Source organism: Arachis hypogaea, chromosome 17 (genome assembly GCF_003086295.3).
Source record: "Arachis hypogaea cultivar Tifrunner chromosome 17, arahy.Tifrunner.gnm2.J5K5, whole genome shotgun sequence".
Classification (NCBI taxonomy): domain Eukaryota; kingdom Viridiplantae; phylum Streptophyta; class Magnoliopsida; order Fabales; family Fabaceae; genus Arachis; species Arachis hypogaea.
In genome coordinates this window covers 87,384,872-87,400,313 of record NC_092052.1, presented here as the reverse complement: position 1 = coordinate 87,400,313, position 15,442 = coordinate 87,384,872, and the positions used below count along the sequence as shown (strand labels likewise).

Sequence of the window (15,442 nt, the reverse complement as noted above, 5' to 3'; positions counted from 1 at the left end):
GCTATTGCTAAACCTGTTTCTTCCACCATTATTAAAGCCTTGTTGAGGCTTTTGTTGATCCTTCCATGAGAGATTTGGGTGATTTCTCCGTGAGGGATTATAGGTGTTTCCATATGGTTCACCCATGTAATTTACCTCTGCTATTGCAGGGTTTTCAGGATCATAAGCTTCTTCTTCAGAAGATGCCTCTCGAGTACTGTTGGATGCAGCTTGCATTCCATTCAGACTCTGAGAAATCATATTGACTTGCTTAGTCAATATTTTATTCTGAGCCAATATGGCATTCAGAGTATCAATTTCAAGAACTCCCTTCTTCTGAGGTGTCCCATTACTCACAGGATTCCTCTCAGAAGTGTACATAAACTGGTTATTAGCAACCATGTCAATGAGTTCTTGAGCTTCTGCAGGCATTTTCTTTAGGTGAATGGATCCACCTGCAGAAGTATCCAATGACATCTTAGCTAATTCAGACAGACCATCATAGAATATATCCAGGATGGTCCATTCTGAAAGCATGTCAGAAGGACACTTTTTGGTGAGTTGCTTATATCTCTCCCAAGCTTCATAGAGGGATTCACCTTCTTTCTGTCTGAAGGTTTAAACATCCACTCTAAGCTTACTCAGCTTTTGGGGAGGAAAGAACTTGGCTAAGAAAGCCGTGACCAGCTTATCCCAAGAGTTCAGGCTATCTTTGGGTTGAGAGTCCAACCACACTCTAGCTCTATCTCTTATAGCAAAAAGGAAAAGCATGAGCCTGTAGACTTCAGAATCTACTCCATTAGTCTTAACAGTATCATAGATCTGCAAGAATTCAGTTAAGAACTGAAAAGGATCTTCAGATGGAAGTCCATGAAACTTGCAATTTTGCTGCATTAGAGAAACTAATTGAGGTTTCAGCTCAAAATTGTTTGCTCCAATAGCAGGGATGGAGATGCTTCTTCCATGGAAATTGGAATTAGGTGCAGTAAAGTCACCAAGCATCCTCCTTGCATTATTATTATTTTCGGCTGCCATATCCTCTTTCTGTTTGAAAATTTCTGTAAGGTTATCTCTGGATTGTTGTATTTTAGCTTCTCTTAGTTTCCTTTTCAGAGTCCTTTTCAGGTTCAGGATCTGCTTCAACAAGAATTTTCTTGTCCTTGCTCCTGCTCATATGAAAAAGAGGGAACAGAAAAATAATAATAATAGGGAAGAAGAAAAACTCGAACACAGAGAGGGAGGTAGTGTTCAAATTTTTGGATGGGAGAGAAGTGTTAGAAGATGAATAAATAAAAAGAAGGAGATGAGAGAGAAGGATTTTCGAAAATTATTTTTGAAAAATGGTTAGTGATTTTCGAAAATTAAAAGAAGAAATATTAAAAATAAAATTTGAAACAATTAGTTAATTAAAAAGAATTTTTGAAAAAGAGGGAAGAGATTTTCGAAAATTAGAGGGAGAGAGTTAGTTAGGTAGTTTTGAAAAAGATAAGAAACAAACAAAAAGTTAGTTAGTTAGTTGAAACAAATTTGAAAATCAATTTTGAAAAGATAAGAAGATAAGAAGTTAGAAAAGATATTTTAAAATCAAAATTTTGAAAAAGATATGTTTTAAAAAGATATGATAGAAAAGATATGATTTTGAAAAAGATAAGATAAAAAGATATTTTTGAAAAGATATGATTGAAATTAGTTTTGAAAAAGATTTGATTTTTAAAATCACAATTAATGACTTGATTCACAAGAAATCACAAGATATGATTCTAGAATTTAAAGTTTGAATCTTTCTTCACAAGCAAGTAACAAACATGAAATTTTTGAATCAAAACATTAATTAATGAGAAAATTTTCGAAAATTATAAGATAAAATTAAGAAAAGATTTTTGAAAAATAACTTTTTTTTTTAAATTTTCGAAAATGACTACGAAAAATGAAAAAGATAAGATTTTTGAAAAAGATTTTGAAAAAGATAAGATTTTTAAATTGAAAATTTGATTTGACTCTTAAAAACAACTAGATTTTAAAATTTTTTGAAAAAGTCAATCCAAATTTTCGAAATTTATGAGTGAAAAAGGGAAAGATATTTTTTTTTATTTTTGAATTTTTAATGATGAGAGAGAAAAACATGAAATTGATGCAATGCATGAAAGTTATGGATCAAAACAATGAATGTATGCAAGAATGCTATGAATGTCAAGATGAACACCAAGAACACTTTGAAGATCATGATGAACATCAAGAACATATTTTTGAAAAATTTTCAATGCAAAGAAAACATGCAAGACACCAAACTTAGAAATCTTTCACGTTCAGACACTATGAATGCAAAAATGCACATGAAAAACAAGAAAAGACACAAAACAAGAAAATATGAAGATCAAACAAGAAGACTGGCCAGTAACAACTTAAAGATCATGAAGAACACTATGAATGCATGAATGCATGAATTTTTGAAAAATGCAGAGAATTTTTTAGAAAAAATGCAATTGACATCAAACTTGAAATTGACTCAAGACTCAAACAAGAAACACAAAATATTTTTGATTTTTATGATTTTATGATTTTTTTTGGATTTTTCGAAAATTAATGTGAAAAAGAAAAATAAGGATTCCAAAATTTTTAATGTGAATTCCAGGAATCTTGCATTCTTAGTCTAAAGCTCCAATCTCAGGGTTAGATATGGCTTAATAGCCAGTCAAGCTTTAGCATGTAAATCAGGTGGATCAGGAACAGCAGCAGGTGGATTAGCAACAACTAGCTTGCTCTTGATAATGTTGGGTTGGAAGCCCCAGTCCAAATGAATTTAGACATGGCTTTACAGCCAGTCAGGCTTCAACATGCTTCATGAAATACTAGAATTCATTCTTAAAAAAATTTAGAATAATTTTCGAAAACAGATGAGAAATTTTTGAAAGAATTTTTTTGAAAAATTTTTGAAAATAAAACAAAAAGAAAATTACCTAATCTGAGCAACAAGATGAACCGTCAGTTGTCCAAACTCGAACAATCCCTGGCAACGGCGCCAAAAACTTGATACATGCGAAATTGTTACTCTGAGATTGTAAAATTTGTTGTTCGTTCTCTCCGTGGCATGGCGGCAATAACTGGTGCACAATACCATGGTCCAAACATAACTTCACAACTTCGCACAACTAACCAATAAGTGCACTGGGTTGTCCAACTAATAAAACCTTACGTGAGTAAGGGTCAATTCCACGGAGATTGTCGGTATGAAGCAAGCTATGGTCACCTTGTAAATCTCAGTCAGGAGGATATCAAATAGTTATGGAGTTTTCGAAAATAAATAATAAATAAATAGAAAATAAATATAGAAATACTTATGTAATTCATTGGTTAGAATTTCAGATAAGCGTATAGAGATGCTTTCGTTCTTCTGAACTTCTGCTTTCCTGCTGTCTTCATCCAATCAGTCCTACTCCTTTCCATGGCAAGCTTTCTGTAAGGGAATCACCGTTGTCAATGGCTACATCCCATCCTCTTATGAAAAAGGTCCAAATGCTCTGTCACGGCACGGCTAATCATCTGAGGTTCTCGATCATACTGGAATAGGATTCACCCTCCTTTTGCGTCTGTCACTACGCCCAGCACTCGCGAGTTTGAAGATCGTCACAGCCATCCCTTCCCAGATCCTACTCGGAATACCACAGACAAGGTTTAGACTTTTCGGATCTCAGGAATGGCCATCCATGGGTTCTAACTTATACCACGAAGATTCTAATATCTCGGACTCGGTCTTCTGTATTAGATATCTAAGAGATACTCATTCTAGCTTGGTTGCATGTAGAACAGAAGTGTTTGTCAGGCACGCGTTCATAAGTGAGAATGATGATGAGCGTCACATAATCATCACATTCATCATGTTCTTGGGTGCGAATGGATATCTTAGAAGCAGAATAAGTTGAATTGAGTAGAAAACTGTAGTACTTTGCATTAATTCATGAGGAACAGCAGAGCTCCACACCTTAATCTATGGAGTGTAGAAACTCTACCGTTGAAAATACATAAGTGAAAGGTTCAGGCATGGCCGAGAGGCCAGCCCCAAAAACGTTATCACAGGATCAAAAATACAATCCACGATCTTCCAAAGATGTTCCAAAGATGTCTAATACAATAGTAAAAAGTCCTATTTATACTAAACGAGTTACTAGGGTTTACAGAAGTAAGTAATTGATGCATAAATCCACTTCTGGGGCCCACTTGGTGTGTGCTTGGGATGAGCTTGAATGTTACACGTGCAGAGGCTCTTTTTGGAGTTGAACGCCAGGTTGTAACGTGTTTCTGGCGTTCAACTCTGGTTCGTGACGTGTTTCTGGCGTTTAACTCCAGACTGCAGCGTAGAACTGGCGTTCAAGGCCCTTTTGCGTCATCTAAACTCGGCCAAAGTATGGACTATTATATGTTGCTGAAAAGCCTGGATGTGTACTTTCCAAAACAATTGGAAGCACGCCATTTTGAGTTCTGTATCTCCAGAAAATTCACTTTGAGTGCAGGGAGGTCAGAATCCAACAGCATCAGCAGTCCTTCTTCTACCTCTGAATCTGATTTTTGCTCAAGTCCCTCAATTTCAGCTAGAAAATATCTGAAATCACAGAAAAACACACAAACTCATAGTAAAGTCCAGAAATGTGAATTTAACATAAAAACTAATAAAAATATCCCTAAAAGTAACTAGATCCTACTAAAAACATACTAAAAATAATGCCAAAAAGTGTATAAATTATCCGCTCATCACCTCCCTACACTTAGAATCGAGCATCGTCCTCGATGCTACTGCTCTGGCTCATGGTGAGGGCCAACTGTCATGTCTGGCTGGGTCTCAGGCTGTGGCTCCTCAGGTGGCTGCTGAACCTCCAGAGTAGCCTTTGTTTGCGGTGGTGCCTCTGTCTGAGCTGGCTCTGCCTCATGCTCCTCAGCATGCTCCTCCTGTTATGCAGAAGAGTCAGGAAGAGGGGGCAACTCAATGCCCAATGCCACAAACATCTGATCCATCCTGTCCAGGTGTCGTATAATGCGGCGCTCACTGCGCTCCATAAAGCGGATCAGGTGCTGGACTAGAAGGTAAGTCGGTTGAGGTGCTGCTGGTTGTGTAGTGGATGCTGATGGTGCTGACGGTGCTGCTACAGCTGATGAAGAAGAAGGTCTGGCTGCTGCTGCTCTGGCTCTAGACGAGCGCTGGGATAAGGGCTTCTCGTTCACCCATGTCCCCCACGGAATGAACTCCTCATTTTCGTCATCCGGGGATGGTGATATATCATCCGCCAACCATGGGGTACCAGCCAGCTGTGCCATTTGAGTGAAGTATACCTCTTTCCCCTCCATAACACATCCAATCAGGACGAGCATGTCCACCGGGATCTCTGTGAAATGAGTGATAGGCATGACGTAGTGGGCAAAGATCTGATGCCACGTCCTGGCCTCCCTCAAAAGATGAATAAACACCATTGGTGCACGAAATTGTGATCTCCAGGCTCGAACAAATCCTGGTAATGGCTCCAAAGCTTGGTGCTCTGATCTTAATTCATGATTGTCACAACTTCGATACAACTAACCAGCAAGTGCACTGGGTCGTCCAAGTAATACCTTACGTGAGTAAGGGTCGAATCCCACGGAGATTGTTGGTATGAAGCAAGCTATGGTCACCTTGTAAATCTCAGTCAGGCAGATATAAAGTGATAATGGTGTTTTCGAATATTAAATAATAAAATAGGGATAGAGATACTTATGTAAATCATTGGTAGGAATTTCAGATAAGCGAATGGAGATGCTTTTCGTTCCTCTGAAACTCTGCTTTCCTGCTATCTTCATCCAATCAGTCTTACTCCTTTCCATGGCTGGCTTTATGCAAGGGCTTCACCATTGTCAGTGGCTACATCCCCTCCTCTCAGTGAAAGATATGCTCACATGCTCTGTCACAGCACGGCCATTCATCTGTCGGTTCTCGATCATGCTGGAATAGGATTCACCCTCCTTTTGCGTCTGTCACTAACGCCCAGCACTCGCGAGTTTGAAGCTCGTCACAGTCATTCAATCATTGAATCCTACTCGGAATACCACAGACAAGGTTTAGACTTTCCAGATTCTCTTGAATGCCGCCATCATTCTAGCTTACGCCACGAAGATTCTGGTTAGGAGATCTAAGAGATACTCATTCTAGCTTAATTCATGTAGAACAGAAGTGTTTGTCAGGCACGCGTTCATAAGGGGGAAGGATGATGGGCATCACACATAATCATCACCTTCATCACGTTCTTGGGTGCGAATGGATATCTTAGAAGCAAAATAAGATGAATTGAATAGAAAACAGTAGTACTTTGCATTAATCTTTGAGGAACAGTAGAGCTCCACACCTTAATCTATGGAGTGTAGAAACTCTACCGTTGAAAATACATAAGTGAAGGTCCAGGCATGGCCGAGATGGCCAGCCCCCTAAGATGAACAATGGAATAAAACTGAGACCAAAGATGCCTAATACAATAGTAAGAGGTCCTATTTATAATAAACTAGCTACTAGGGTTTACATGAGTAAGTATTTGATGTATAAATCCACTTCCGGGGCCCACTTGGTGTGTGTTTGGGCTGAGCTTAAGTGTTGCACGTGCAGAGGCCATTTGTGGAGTTGAACGCCAGTTTTTGTGCCAGTTTGGGCGTTCAACTCTGGTTTTGGATCCTTTTCTGGCGCTGGATGCCAGATTTGGGTAGAAAGCTGGCGTTGAACGCCAGTTTACGTCGTCAATTCTTGGCCAAAGTATGGACTATAATATATTGATGGAAAGCCCTGGATGTCCACTTTCCAACGCAATTGAAAGCGCGCTATTTCGAGTTCTGTAGCTCCAGAAAATCCACTTTGAGTGTAGGGAGGTCAGAATCCAACAGCATCAGCAGTCCTTTTTCAACCTCTGAATCTGATTTCTGCTCAAGTCCCTCAATTTCAGCCAGAAAATACCTGAAATCACAGAAAAACACACAAACTCATAGTAAAGTCCAGAAATGTGAATTTAACATAAAAACTAATGAAAACATCCCTAAAAGTGACTAGATCCTACTAAAAACATACTAAAAACAATGTCAAAAAGCGTATAAATTATCCGCTCATCACAACACCAAACTTAAATTGTTGCTTGTCCCCAAGCAACTGAAAATCAAATAGGAAAAAAAGAAGAGAATATACTATAAATTCCAAACTATCAATGAAACATAGCTCCAATCATATGAGCGGGACTTATAGCTTTTTGCCTCTTGAATAGTTTTGGCATCTCACTTTATCCATTGAGGTTCAGAATGATTGGCATCTATAGGAACTTCAGATTTCGAATAGTGTTATTGATTCTCCTAGTTCAGTATGATGATTCTTGAACACAGCTTCTTATGAGTCTTGGTCGTGGCCCTAAGCACTTTGTTTTCCAGTATTACCACCGGATACATAAATGCCACAGACACATAGTTGGGTGAACCTTTTCAGATTGTGACTCAGCTTTGCTAAAGTCCCCAATTAGAGGTGTCCAGGGTTCTTAAGCACACTCTTTTTTTTTGCTTTGGACCTTGACTTTAACCGCTCAGTCTCAAGTTTTCACTTGACACCTACACGCCACAAGCACATGGTTAGGGACAGCTTGGTTTAGCCGTTTAGACCAGGATTTTATTCCTTTAGGCCCTCCTATCCACTGATGCTCAAAGCCTTGGGATCCTTTTTATTTGCCCTTGCCTTTTGGTTTTAAGGGTTATTGGCTTTTTGCTCTTTCCTCTTGGTTTTAAGAGCTTTGGCTTTTTCTGCTTGCTTTTTCTTTTTCTTTCTATTTTTTTTTCGCCTATTTTTTTTTTTCTGCAAGCTTTGTTCTTTGCTGCTTTTTCTTGCTTCAAGAATCATTTTTATGATTTTTCAGATTATCAAATAACATGTCTCCTAGTCATCATTCTTTCAAGAGCCAACATATTTAACATTCTTAAACAACAACTTCAAAAGACATATGCACTGTTCAAGCATACATTCAGAAAACAAGAAGCATTGTCACCACATCAATATAATTAAACTAAGTTCAAGGATAAATTTGAAACTCATGTACTTCTTGTTCTTTTGAATTAAAACATTTTTCATTTAAGAGAGGTGATGGATTCATAGGACATTTATAACTTTAAGACAAAGTTACTAACTACTAATGATCATGTAATGAAGACACAAACATAGATAAGCATATAACATAGAAAACGAAAAGCAGAAGAATTAAGAACAAGGAATGAATCCACCTTAGTAATGGTGGCATTTCCTTCTTGAGGAATCAATGATGTCCTTGAGCTCTTCTATGTCTCTTCCTTGCCTTTGTTGCTCCTCTTTTAGTGCTTTTAGATCTTCTCTGATTTCATGAAGGATGATGGAGTGCTCTTGATGTTCCACCCTTAGTTGCTTCCAATAATTGTGTGGAAGAAAATGTATCCCTTGAGGTATCTCAGGGATCTCTTGATTTGCAGTCAAATGTTCTACCACTGAGCTATAGACCCTTGATGGAAGCTTTTGTCTTCCCTTTCCTCTTTCTAGAGGTTTCTCTGGCCTTAGGTGCCATCAATGGTTATGGAAAAAACAAAAAAGCTATGCTTTTACCACACCAAACTTAGAATGTTGCTCGCCCTCGAGCAAAAGAAGAAAGAATAGAAGAATAAGAAGAAGATATGGAGGAGATGGATGGGAGTGTGTATTCGGCCATATGGGTGGGATTGGGTGGGAGAGAGATGTTGAATTTTTTAAGGTAGTGGGTGTATGGATGTGAGTGGTAAATGGAAAAAAAGAAGGGATGATCATGAATGGAAAGAGAGATGATGAGGTAGGTGGGGATCCTGTGGGGTCCACAGATCCTGAGATGATCCTGTGGGGTCCACAGATCCTGAGGTGTCAAGGCATTTACATCCCTGCACCAATTTAGGCATGTAAAATGCCCTTGCACACAACTCTGGGCGTTCAGCGCCAGGTTGGTGCCCATTTTGGGCGTTCAACGCCCCTTTGCTGCCATTTCTGGCGTTGAACGCCAGAACCATGCTTGTTCTGGGCGTTCAGCGCCAGGATGCTCCCATTCTGGGCGTTCAGCGCCAGAACTATGCTCTGTTCTGGCGTTTGAACGCCAGACAGATGCTCCTCTAGGGTGTGATTTTTCTTCTGCTGTTTTTGATTCCGTTTTCAATTTTTATATTTATTTTATGACTCCTCATGATCATGAACCTATAAAGACACATAACTAAGAAAAATATAGTTAGATAAATAAACATTAGGTTGCCTCCCAATAAGCGCTTCTTTAATGTCAATAGCTTGACAGTGGGCTCTCATGGAGCCTCACAGATGTGCAGAGCTTTGTTGAGACTCTCCAACACCAAACTTAGAGTTTGGATATGGGAGTTCAACACCAAACTTAGAGTTTGGTTGTGGCCTCCCAACACCAAACTTAGGGTTTGACTGTGGGGGCTCTGGTTGACTCTGCTTGGAGAGAAGCTTTTCTGCTTCCTCTCCATGGTTGCAGAGGGAGATCCTTGAGTTTTAAACACAAGGGAGTTCTCATTCCATTGAAGGAATATTTCACCTCTGTCAACATCAATCACAGCTCTTGCTGTGGCCAGGAAAGGTCTTCCTAGGATGATGGATTCATCCTCTTCCTTTCCAGTATCCAGGACTATGAAATCAGCAGGGATGTAAAGGCCTTCAACCTTTACTAACACGTCCTCTACTTGTCCATAAGCCTGTTTTCTTGAGCTGTCTGCCATCTCTAATGAGATTTTAGCAGCTTGCACCCCATAGATTCCCAGTTTCTCTATTACAGATAGGGGCATGAGGTTTATTCCTGAACCAAGGTCACACAGAGCCTTAAAGATCATGGTGCCTATGGTACAGGGTATTATGAACTTTCCAGGATCCTATCTCTTCTGAGGCAATGTCAGTTGATCCAGATCACTTAGTTCATTGATGAACAAGGGAGGTTCAACTTCCCAAGTATCAATGCCAAATAATTTGGCATTTAGCTTCATGATTGCACCAAGAAACTTGGCAGTTTGCTCTTCAGTGACATCCTCATTCTCTTCAGAAGAGGAATACTCATCAGAGCTCATGAAGGGCATAAGGAGGTTCAATGGAATCTCTATGGTCTCTAGAAGAGCCTCAGAGTCCTTTGGTTCCTCAGAGGGAAGCCCCTTATTGATCACTGGACGTCCCAGGAGGTCCTCCTCCTTGGGATTCACGTCCTCTCCTCTCCTCAGAGGTTCGGCCATGGCGCTTATGTCAATGGCCTTGCACTCTCCTTTTGGGTTCTCTTCTGTATTGCTTGGGAGAGTACTAGGAGGGATTTCAGTGATCCTTTTACTCAGCTGGCCCACTTGTGCTTCCAGATTTCTAATGGAAGACCTTGTTTCATTCATGAAACTTACAGTGGCCTTAGATAGATCAGAGACTAGATTTGCTAAATTAGAAGTATTTTGTTCAGAGTTCTCTGTCTGTTGCTGAGTTGATGATGGAAAAGGCTTGCTGTTGCTAAACCTGTTTCTTCCACCATTATTAAAGCCTTGTTGGGGCTTTTGTTCCTTCCATGAGAAATTTGGATGATTTCTCCATGTTGAGTTATAGGTGTTTCCATAAGGTTCACCTAAGTAATTTACCTCTGCTATTGCAGGGTGCTCAGGATCATAAGCTTTTCTTCAGGAGAAGCCTCTTGAGTACTGTTGGATGCAGCTTGCATTCCATGCAGACTCTGAGAGATCATATTGACCTGTTGGGTCAATATTTTGTTCTGAGCCAATATGGCATTCAGAGTATCAACTTCAAGAACTCCCTTCTTCATAGGCGTCCCATTGCTCACAGGATTCCTTTCAGAAGTGTACATGAACTGGTTATTAGCAACCATGTCAATGAGTTCTTGAGCTTCTGCAGGCGTTTTCTTTAGGTGAATGGATCCACCTGCAGAGGTATCCAATGACATCTTTGATAGCTCAGATAAACCATCATAGAATATATCCAGGATGGTCCATTCTGAAAGCATGTCAGAAGGACACTTTTTGGTCAACTGTTTGTATCTTTCCCAAGCTTCATAGAGGGATTCACCTTCTTTCTGTCTGAAGGTTTGAACATCAGCTCTAAGCTTGCTCAGCTTTTGAGGAGGAAAGTACTTGGCTAAGAAAGCCGTGACCAGCTTATCCCAAGAGTTCAGGCTGTCTTTGGGTTGAGAATCCAACCATAATCTAGCTCTGTCTCTTACAGCAAAAGGGAAAAGCATGAGCCTATAGACTTCAGGATCTACTCCATTAGTCTTAACAGTATCACATATCTGCAAGAATTCAGTCAAGAACTGAAAAGGATCTTCAGATGGAAGTCCATGAAACTTGCAGTTCTGCTGCATCAGAGAAACTAATTGAGGTTTCAGCTCAAAGTTGTTTGCTCCAATGGCAGGAATGGAGATGCTTCTTCCATGTAAATTGGAATTAGGTGCAGTATAGTCACCAAACATCTTCCTTACATTATTATTATTTTCGGCTGCCATCTCCTCTGCCTGTTCGAAAATTTCTTGAAAGGTTATCTCTGGATTGTTGTATTTTAGCTTCTCTTAATTTTCTCTTCAGAGTCCTTTCAGGTTCTGGATCTGCTTCCACAAGAATGTTCTTATCATTGCTCCTGCTCATATGACAAAGAAGAAGGCACAGAAAAATAATAATAATAATAGAGATCCTTTATACCACAGTATAGGGATCCCTTTGTGAGTGGAAGAAAAGAGGGGGAGACAAAGAATGTGATGTAAAGGAAGAAACACAACTGTACGGATGGAAGAGATGTGAGATGAGATGTTAGGATATGAATGAATAAATAGAATAGGATGGGGGAGGGATAATTTTCGAAAATTATTTTGAAAAAGAGTTAGTGATTTTTGAAAAATGGTTTTTGAAAAATGTTAGTAAATATTTTTTTTTCGAAATTTTTTTTTTGAAATCAAAAATAAAAATAAAAATAATTAGTTAATTAAAAAGAAATTTTTGAAAAAAGGGGGGAGATATTTTTGAAAATTAGAGAGAGAGAGTTAGTTAGGTAGTTTTGAAAAAGTTAAGAAACAAACAAAAAGTTAGTTAGTTAGTTGAAACAAATTTTGAAAAGATAAGAAGTTAGGAAGTTAGAAAAGATATTTTGAAAAGATATTTTTGAAAAAGATAAGATAAGAAGATATTTTTGAAAAGATATGATTGAAATTAGTTTTGAAAAAGATTTGATTTTTAAAATCACAATTAATGACTTGATTCATGAGAAATCACAAGATATGATTCTAGAACTTAAAGTTTGAATCTTTCTTAACAAGCAAGTAACAAACTTCAAATTTTTGAATCAAAACATTAATTGTTTATGTTATTTTCGAAAATTTGTGAAAAAATTAAGAAAAAGATTTTTGAAAAATATTTTTTGAATTTTCGAAAATAACTAAGAATTTTGAAAAAGATTTGATTTTTGAAAAAGATTTTGAAAAAGATAAGATTTTCAAATTGAAAATTTGATTTGACTCATAAGAAACAACTTGATTTTAAAAATTTTTGAAAAAGTCAATCCAAATTTTCGAATTTGATGAGAGAAAAAGGGAAAGATATTTTTTTTGATTTTTGAAATTTTTATGAAAAACATGAAAATTATGCAATGCATGAAATTTTTAGATCAAAACAATGAATGCATGCAAGAATGCTATGAATGTCAAGATGAACACCAAGAACACTATGAATGTCAAGATGAACATCATAGACACAATTTTGAAAAATTTTTAATGCAAAGAAATCATGCAAGACACCAAACTTAGAATTCTTTAATGCTTACGCACTAAGAATTCAAGAATGCATATGATAAACATGAAAAGACACAAAACAAAAAATCATCAAGATCAAACAAGAAGACTTACCAAGAACAACTTGAAGATCATGAAGAACACTATGGATGCATGATATTTTCGAAAAAAAATGCAAGATGCTTATGCAAGTGACACCAAACTTATGATATGACTCAAGACTCAAATAAGAAATACAAAATATTTTTGATTTTTATGATTTTCTAATTTTTTTGGATTTTTATTTTATATTTTTCGCATATTAAAAGAAAAAATAAGGATTCCAAAAATTTTTAATATGAATTCCAGGAATCTTGCCATGTTAGTCTAAAGCTTCAGTCCAGGAATTAGACATGGCTCACTAGCCAGCCAAGCTTTCAAAGAAAGCTCCGGTCCAAAATACTAGACATGGCCAATGGCCAGCCAAGCTTCAGCAGGTGATCATGGATCAGCAGCAGGTGGATGAGCAACAACTAAGTTGCTCTTTGATAACAAATTGCAAGCCTCAGTCCAAATGAATCTAGACATGGCTTTACAGCCAGCCAGGCTTCACATGCTTCATAAAACACTAGAATTCATTCTTAAAAATTTTGAATAAATTTATGAAAACATTTTTTTTTTCGAAAACAGATGAGAATATTTTGAAATATGTTTGAAAATTTTTTTTGAAAACAAAACAAAAAGAAAATTACCTAATCTGAGCAACAAGATGAACCGTCAGTTGTCCAAACTCAAACAATCCCCGGCAACGGCGCCAAAAACTTAGTGCACGAAATTGTGATCTCCAGGCTCGAACAAATCCTGGTAATGGCTCCAAAGCTTGGTGCTCTGATCTTAATTCATGATTGTCACAACTTCGATACAACTAACCAGCAAGTGCACTGGGTCGTCCAAGTAATACCTTACGTGAGTAAGGGTCGAATCCCACGGAGATTGTTGGTATGAAGCAAGCTATGGTCACCTTGTAAATCTCAGTCAGGCAGATATAAAGTGATAATGGTGTTTTCGAATATTAAATAATAAAATAGGGATAGAGATACTTATGTAAATCATTGGTAGGAATTTCACATAAGCGAATGGAGATGCTTTTCGTTCCTCTGAACCTCTGCTTTCCTGCTATCTTCATCCAATCAGTCTTACTCCTTTCCATGGCTGGCTTTTTGCAAGGGCATCACCGTTGTCAGTGGCTACATCCCCTCCTCTCAGTGAAAGATATGCTCACATGCTCTGTCACAGCACGGCCATTCATCTGTCGGTTCTCGATCATGCTGGAATAGGATTCACCCTCCTTTTGCGTCTGTCACTAACGCCCACACTCGCGAGTTTGAAGCTCGTCACAGTCATTCAATCATTGAATCCTACTCGGAATACCAAAGACAAGGTTTAGACTTTCCGGATTCTCTTGAATGCCGCCATCATTCTAGCTTACGCCACGAAGATTCTGGTTAGGAGATCTAAGAGATACTCATTCTAGCTTAATTCATGTAGAACAGAAGTGTTTGTCAGGCACGCGTTCATAAGGGGGAAGGATGATGGGCGTCACACATAATCATCACCTTCATCACGTTCTTGGGTGCGAATGGATATCTTAGAAGCGAAATAAGATGAATTGAATAGAAAACAGTAGTATTTGCATTAATCTTTGAGGAACAGCAGAGCTCCACACCTTAATCTATGGAGTGTAGAAACTCTACCGTTGAAAATACATAAGTGAAGGTCCAGGCATGGCCGAGATGGCCAGCCCCCTAAACGAGATCAATAGTCTCCTAAGATGAACAATGGAATAAAACTGAGACCAAAGATGCCTAATACAATAGTAAGAGGTCCTATTTATAATAAACTAGCTACTAGGGTTTACATGAGTAAGTATTTGATGTATAAATCCACTTCCGGGGCCCACTTGGTATGTGTTTGGGCTGAGCTTAAGTGTTGCACGTGCAGAGGCCATTTGTGGAGTTGAACGCCAGTTTTTGTGCCAGTTTGGGCGTTCAACTCTGGTTTTGGATCCTTTTCTGGCGCTAGATGCCAGATTTGGGTAGAATGCTGGCGTTGAACGCCAGTTTACGTCATCAATTCTTGGCCAAAGTATGGACTATTATATATTGCTGGAAAGCCCTGGATGTCTACTTTCCAACGCAATTCGAAGCGCGCCAGTTCGAGTTCTGTAGCTCCAGAAAATCCACTTTGAGTGCAGGGAGGTCAGAATCCAACAGCATCAGCAGTCCTTTTTCAACCCCTGAATCTGATTTCTGCTGAAGTCCCTCAATTTCAGCCAGAAAATACCTGAAATCATAGAAAAACACACAAACTCATAGTAAAGTCCAGAAATGTGAATTTAACATAAAAACTAATGAAAACATCCCTAAAAGTGACTAGATCCTACTAAAAACATACTAAAAACAATGTCAAAAAGCGTATAAATTATCCGCTCATCAACCATCCCCTTGGGCTTCCTGTTGTTAGCATCCATTACCCAAGGGGCATCCGGGGTGGCAATCACATCCCTCAGAGCATCATAATCAAAGGTCATGCAGTGTATTACCACATCTGCCTACTCAATAGCATCTGTATCGCGGGTCTTAGGTAGACAGTGAAGTATATCTTCTATGGAAGCCTCTGTAACCAAC

General features: G+C 38.5%; 2 non-coding genes across 2 annotated transcripts; both read left to right on the top strand.

The window, feature by feature from the left end:
* Nucleotides 1–510: 510 nt before the first annotated feature.
* LOC112768559 (small nucleolar RNA R71) lies at nucleotides 511–618 on the top strand. Its single transcript, XR_003185972.1, has one exon. It is a non-coding gene; the product is annotated as a small nucleolar RNA R71 (small nucleolar RNA).
* Nucleotides 619–10,997: 10,379 nt separating this feature from the next.
* On the top strand, nucleotides 10,998–11,105 carry LOC112767649 (small nucleolar RNA R71). Its single transcript, XR_003185091.1, has one exon. It is a non-coding gene; the product is annotated as a small nucleolar RNA R71 (small nucleolar RNA).
* Nucleotides 11,106–15,442: the final 4,337 nt, after the last annotated feature.